This window comes from Triticum urartu, chromosome 1, assembly GCF_003073215.2.
Source record: "Triticum urartu cultivar G1812 chromosome 1, Tu2.1, whole genome shotgun sequence".
Lineage (NCBI taxonomy): Eukaryota > Viridiplantae > Streptophyta > Magnoliopsida > Poales > Poaceae > Triticum > Triticum urartu.
The window spans coordinates 395,247,259-395,254,765 of NC_053022.1; positions in this window are offsets into that span (position 1 = coordinate 395,247,259).

Genomic DNA, 7,507 nt, shown 5'->3' on the forward strand with positions numbered 1-7,507 from the left:
CTGAGTGTAGTTTGATCAGCCGCATTATCCATGGAGCGTAAAACTTCAAGCCAAAAAGATCAGATCCTAAAGCAGCAAGTTGGTAGATGAAGAAGTCTTGTGCATTGAAGCATTTGCCATAAAGAATATAAAAGACCAAAGTCTTCATTGCACCTTCCATTTTTGCATGTGGAGAATGTCCTTTGATGGGCCAGAGAGTTCGCCTGATAATGTGATAGATAGTGCGTGGCAGATACTCAAGGTCTTCAACAAAGAACTCCTTAGGATATGCAGCATCTGGAGGCAAGGGCTTCATCATGCTAAGCATCTGACTCATGTTCGGTTCAGGCTTCTGAAAGATGCTCTCCATAGCTGCACTGTGAAGTTCACAACCAGGTTCATAAAGATCTCTAGGAGTGGGCAGACCGGTGAGCTCAATGATATCAAAGGCTTTGGCTTCGTGATGAACATTGCCAGTCATCCACTCAAGGACCCAAGTCTTCGGATCTCTGTTGTAGCCACGAATGTGAAGAGTGGCATAGAATTGAAGTAGCAACTCTTTGTTCCAGTGCTCTTGGTCGGTGACGAAAGGCAACAATCCAGACTCTTTGAAGCAATCCAGAGCTTCTTCCAAGCAAGGCAGACCAGTTATGGCTTCAGTGTCAAGACGCATATGAGGGAAAATGCGACCTTGATTGTACAGAATGCATGAGTAATAACTTCGCTGCGGATAGCTCCAAAACCGATCAGAAGATATTCTTTCCCTTGAGTAGAGGTTCTTGGCGCTATTGAAGAAGGTGTTGTCTGTTTTGAAGCCGTTGACATTAAAGGATCTGGGCGCTGATGCAGGACCTGGAAACCTGGGCAACCTTGGCATTAGCTTCTGTACCTGAGGCCTGTGTTCAATGTGATAGTCAAACTGAGGACCAGCAGCAGGCGCAGGAGCAGCAGCATCATTGGCTTCACTGACTTCTGGCACATTGGTTGGTGCAGGCTCCACATTTGCTTCAGCCATGACAACGTCATTGGCTTCATTTGTGTTGGTGGTGGCAGCCTCAAGATTCTCAACCCCCACTTGATGAGCTGGAGGGTCGGGCACAGACACATTCTCCTTGAGAACAGCTTCTTCAGTAATGGGGGGAGTAGAGACACGTTCTTCTTCTTGTGTGTCGTCGGCTGATGCAGCCGGAATGTCTTTAGCAGCTTTAGCCTCACACTCGGAGACATTCACAGTAGGAGTGGCATCTGGAAACACTTGACGTGCAACAGATTGGTGGGGCACTTCTCCTTCTGGAACGCTCGAAAGAGGGACTTGAGACCTTGGTCCTTTGCGAAGCCTGCGTAACGCTGGCGATGCCTCTGGAGACGGAGTTGGCTGGGCCTCAAAGTCATCTTCTTCTTCTTGCCGGGGTGGTGTGACTTGTTGTTGTGGGTGATCAGCCCATGATGCATCCTGAGCAATTGGCGTCAGAGGATGACCAATGCTGATGAGTTCACTGTGTGTAAGCACAGGCGATGATACCAAGTTGTGCTCGATCTGAGGAAGAACTACATCATCTTCAACATTGTCATGGTGACCAATGTCTTCAGCAGCGGTGGGATCAGCTGCTGGAATGTGTTCAGCTTCATGAGCCTCTGTGGAAGCAGGCTCATGGACAGTCAGTTGGCGCTCTTGATGTTCAGCGGCAGGGCGAACCATGGAGATAGGTTCAACAACTAAGGGCTCTGTGGGAGCATCCCGATCCTTCTTGGTCTTGCGCTTCTTCTTGGAGGGAGCAGCAGCAGGGGCTTCAGGACGTTTCCTCTTTCTCGCTTCAGCCTCAGCAGTCCTCGTCTTCTTCAGTTCTGAAGCGGTTGACCTGACCTTTGGCTTCGAGCCAGTCATGCTGGCTGGGAAGACAATGGGATGTGCTTCCTGCCTTGGTGCTTCGGGTTCGGCCACAGTTGGCTTCTTCTTCTTCTTTGCGGCCATCCTGGGATCGATGCCAGGACGACCAAGGGCCTTGCGCTTCTCAGCCTCATTGTAGGCTTGCACACACTTGTCAGCCAGGCTCTTCATGCGCTCACGAGAACCTTGAGCTTCTTCATGCTTCTTGAGAAAGGCTTCTTTGAGCTCATGCAGCATGATCTTGAAATTTTTGACCTCTAGCACACTGAGCTTGGCCATGTGCTTCTTGAACTGAGCTTTCTCAAAGTCGATCTTTTGCTTCAGTTCAACGATGCGCTGAGCTAGAGCTAGCTCTGAAGCAATGGCGCCATGGAAGGCAACACTGAGGCCAATTGGAAGTAGCAGATCTTCAAAGCTGCGGTTGGGCGTGTCAAACCACTCATCAATGAAGTTGTGGATAATTGCCATGTCAAAGAGAGGCAAATCATTGAAGATTTCTGCTTCTTCTTTGCTCTTGATCAGTTGCTCAAGAGCGTCATCCGCAAGATCTTCATCGCTGGACAGATCAATGGCGTCGTTGCGCAGAATAGCAATAGCAGTCAGTTCTTGGCTGGTGTGTTGCAAAGGCATCTTGACTCTCGAGGGCTTGGATATGCGTGACAAATCTTCAGACTGCACACTGTCTTCATGAGGTGCAGTAGCCAGTGGCTTCGCCCGTGAGATTTTTGGTGCTGAGGCAGGCATTGAAGCTTTAGGCTTCTTCAGTTTCTGTGGCTTCGACGGTGCAGGCGCTTCATCAGATTCAACGTCATCTGCAGGCTCATCCACGGCTGTCCCTTGAACCATGATATGAGTGATGAGACCTTCCAGGTTGTAGAAGGGCCCAACAAGATTGGGTTCAGCTTCGCGGGTTCCATCGACACGGGGAGCAGAAGGGCCAGGGTTGAAGTCTAGTCCCAATGACTTCTTGTTTTGCTTAGACGAATTCTTGGCAAATTGGAAGTTGCGTTTGAACAGATTGTCGTCATGACACCATAGCAATGACGATGGGTGAGCATCCGCAGGCTGTGGTCCATGGACCATGCAAGGATAGAAGCCTTGTTCAATGGCTTCATCTCTGGACCTGGGTTGAAGATTTCTGTATAGGATGTCTCCCCAAGGTCGCTTGATGGCATTTTTCTCAGCATATTCCTGGGTCACAAACCGGTACTTGAACCATTGTTCTGCCCAATATCTTCGAATCCATTGGATTCGGGTCTTGCGCTGATTGTAATCCTCTTCAGGATCTGTCTTGTAAAGCTCTGAGAGGTCATCAGGAAAATCTCTTGACGTTCCCCCACGACGCTGTCTGCCACCCTTCCTTACTGATTTTTCTGCAGCCATGAACTTCAAACTGAATGGCTTCAACACGTTCAAAGGTTTCAAAGGCTTTCGCTTGCTGGACAAACAGGAACTGGCTTCGAGAGAATTTATATGATGCTGTAAGAATTTTGCAAATGAATGCAGACTATGAGAACCAAGGGATTCTCCCACGGACATGTACCTGTGATAGCATTAAGGTGCGAGGGAAGGGGAAGAGGTCATATGCATTCTCAGAAGATTTTTAAGATAAATCAGTTTAGAAGACATTGACCTCATCGTGCGAAGACATTCACTCATAGATAAGGAGTTGGTTCCAGATTTGTACGAATCCACGGATCAGTACAAGTGAGGAATCTAACTACTTTGTGAAGCATAAGTGAACATACTAGGCATATTATGAGATGCAGTATGAAATAGATCCAACTTGTGTGAACAGAAACTGCTTGTGGTAGAAAGTGATGAATCTATAGGATCAAAGGGGCCGTAAAAGGAAGTTTTATTTACCACACGAAGAACTTCTAGACGGAGTGGAAGAGGAGGCCGAGCAGTTCGATCGTCCGTGCCCTAACTTGGTGACGGAGGACACCTACGGCGACGGCGGAGAAGACGATGTCCGCGGCCGGCGTGAAGACGGCATCGGAGAGGTCGCAGCAGCTTAGAGCTTCGTCGTCGGCGTCGTCGAGGGCTAGCGGTGGCGCTAGGGTTTGTGCGAGAGTGGAAGAAAGGATAATGACTATGGTGAGACGTGTATTTATAGGGACAGGGACTGCACAGTGTTATTACACAGGTGCCCCTGGCGATTCACATCTGAAGGACACATGGCCATCATGCAACATATCGGAGGTTGTTCCACGTTCCCACGCACGCCTGGATTGTCGGGTGGTCGTTCCCACTTCTCCGGGTTTCAGGTGAAGGAATTAGCATTGAAAGCGGACTTAATGTTTGTCTCTGTATCTTCTGCTGACAAGGACGCAAAGAAGACATTCGACAGTTTCAAGAGAATATATATGATTTGGAGAGATAGAGTTTGAGATAGAAAGCATAGAGAGGTTAGGGTCCGATCACATTCACTTAATTCAAAAGATTCAACAAGAAGACATAGCTATAAGTGAATGTTGTAGAGGACATAACACTAGTATATATATATAATCAACATAGTGAAGATAATCATGAAGACAGGTAGAGATTGAAGCCAAACCAAATGTGAAGACATAGCAAATGCAACGCATGGGTGAAACACTTCAAACAGAAGAATTTGGTGGTGGCATTACCCACCGTATAGGAAGTATTAGACCCAGACACGGCGCACAATTATCGTGGTGCTCCGAAGTCAAATTCCACATTAATGTATTCACACTTAGAATGCATGTCTTCATTGATTGAAGATATACTTTACTTCGTGTGTTGCACATCTAAGTCATCAATATGCATAAGTGTTAGGATGTGTGCCTGATCACAGGACATTTGAGGATTCCAAGATATTTAGCTCACACCGTAACTTGCAAAATCTCTTCTCATCCAAGGGCTTGGTGAAGATATCTGCCAATTGCTCTTCAGTGTTGACGTGTATGATATCAATATCTTCCTTCAAAACATGATCTCTGAGAAAGTGATGACGAATTTCAATGTGCTTTGTCTTCGAGTGCTGAACTGGGTTGTTGGCAATCTTGATGGCGCTTTCGTTGTCGCAGTAGAGTGGCACTTGGTTCAGATGAATGCCATAGTCTTTGAGTGTTTGCTTCATCCACAGAAGCTGAGCGCAGCAAGATCCAGCAGCAATGTATTCAGATTCAGCAGTGGGGAGAGATACACGGTTCTGCTTCTTTGAAGACCAACATACAAGTGATCGTCTCAGAAAATGACATGTGTTTGATGTAGACTTGCGATCCACCTTGTCACCAGCATAATCAGCATCCGAGAATCCAACCAGATCAAACTCTGAGCCCTTTGGATACCATAATCCTAGTTTTGGGGTGTAAGCCAAATATCGAAGAATTCGCTTCACAGCTAAGTGATGCGATTCCTTTGGTGCCGCTTGGAATTGAGCACACATGCAAACACTAAGCATAATATCTGGCCTAGATGCACATAGATAAAGTAAAGAACCAATCATGGAGCGGTATACCTTTTGATCTAACTCTTTACCATTGTCGTCGGGACCCAGATGATGTTTGGCTGGCATTGGCGTCATGAAGCCTTTGCAGTCTTGCATACCAAATTTCTTCAGGCAATCTTTGAGGTACTTCTCTTGAGATATGAAGATGTCGTTGCGTTGCTTACGTATTTGAAGACCAAGGAAGAACTTCAGCTCACCCATCATGGACATCTGATATTGCTCTTGCATCATATATCCAAACTCTTCACTGTATTTCTGATTGGTGCAGCCGAAGATAATGTCATCCACATATATTTGGCACACAAACAGTTCACCATCATATGTCTTCGTGAAGAGAGTGGGGTCGAGGGAACCAGATTTGAAGCCTTTGCTCTTCAGGAAGTCTTTGAGTGTGTCATACCAAGCCCAAGGGGCTTTTTTGAGGCCATACAGTGCCTTGTTGAGCTTGTACACCATGTCAGGATGTTTTGGATCTTCAAAGCCAGGCGGTTGTGCAATATACACTTCTTCTTCAATCTTGCCATTGAGAAAAGCGCTCTTCACATCCATTTGATATAGAAGTACGTTATGATGATTTGCATAGGCCAATAGTATGCGTATGGCTTCAAGTCTAGCCACAGGAGCAAATGTTTCATCGAAGTCAATCCCTTCAACTTGAGTGTACCCTTGAGCAACGAGACGAGCTTTGTTTCTAACAACTTGACCATGCTCATCTTGCTTGTTGCGATATATCCATTTGGTGCCTATTATATTGTGCTTGCCAGGATCAGGACGCTTAACCAGTTCCCATACATTATTCAGCTCAAACTGTTGAAGCTCTTCTTGCATAGCTTGAATCCATTCAGGTTCCATGAAGGCTTCTTCAACTTTCTTGGGTTCAGATATTGAGACGAATGCGAAGTGCCCACAGAAATGTGCTAGCTGTGGTGCCCTTGAACGAGTGAGTGGACCTGGTGCATTGATGCTATAAATTATTCTCTCAATATGTACTTCATTTGCAACACGAGGATGTACAGGACGAAGATTTTGCTCTTGCTGATCATTGTCATCGTTAGAGGGATTGTCGTCAGGCTGAGCATTATCTTCAGGTTGATCAGGTGCGGAGATGATAAGTTCCTCTTCAGGTTGAGCTTCAGACGGTATGATTTCTCCAGTTCCCATAAGTTTGATTGATTCACTGGATGGAACTTCATCTAGCACATTTGGCAGGTGCTCTCTTTGTGAGCCGTTCGTCTCATCAAACCGCACATCCACTGTTTCAACCACTTTATAGTGAAAAAGGTTGAAGACTCTGTAGGAGTGTGAATCCTTTCCATATACAAGCATAAAACCCTCATGTGCTTTTGGTGCAAATTTTGAAGTGTGATGTGGATCCTTGATCCAGCACCTGGCGCCAAATACTTTGAAGTAACTGACATTTGGCTTCTTGCCAGTAAGGAGCTCATAGGATGTCTTGTTCAGAAGCTTGTGAAGATAAACACAGTTGATGATATGGCATGCAGTATCAATGGCTTCTGGCCAGAATTTTCTTGGAGTCGTGTATTCATCAAGCATCGTCTGGGCCATCTCAATAAGTGTTCTGTTCTTGCGTTCGACGACGCCATTCTGCTGTGGCGTGTACGGAGCTGAGAATTCATGTGTGATGCCTAAGGTATCAAGATATGTATCTAGGCCAGTGTTCTTGAATTCAGTGCCATTGTCACTTCTGATGTGCTTTATCTTGGCGCCATAGTTGTTCATTGCTCGACTGGTGAAGCGTCTGAAGACATCCTGCACTTCAGTCTTGTAGAGGATTATATGCACCCAAGTATATCTTGAATAATCATCAACAATGACAAAGCCATAGAGACAAGCAGTAGTAGTAAGAGTTGATTAATGAGTGGGACCGAAAAGATCCATGTGGAGCAGTTCGAAGGGTTGAGTCGTTGTCATGATTGTCTTCGAGGGATGCTTGGCCCTCGTCATCTTTCCTGCTTCACAGGCACCGCATAAGTGATCCTTCTTGAACTTGACGCCCTCAATGCCTATGACATGCTTCTTCCTTGCAAGGGTGTGGAGGTTCCTCATGCCAGCATGCCCTAGCCTCCGATGCCAGAGCCAGCATTCAGAAGCTTTTGCTAGAAGACATACTGCAAGTTGTGGTCCTGCTGAGAAATCTACCA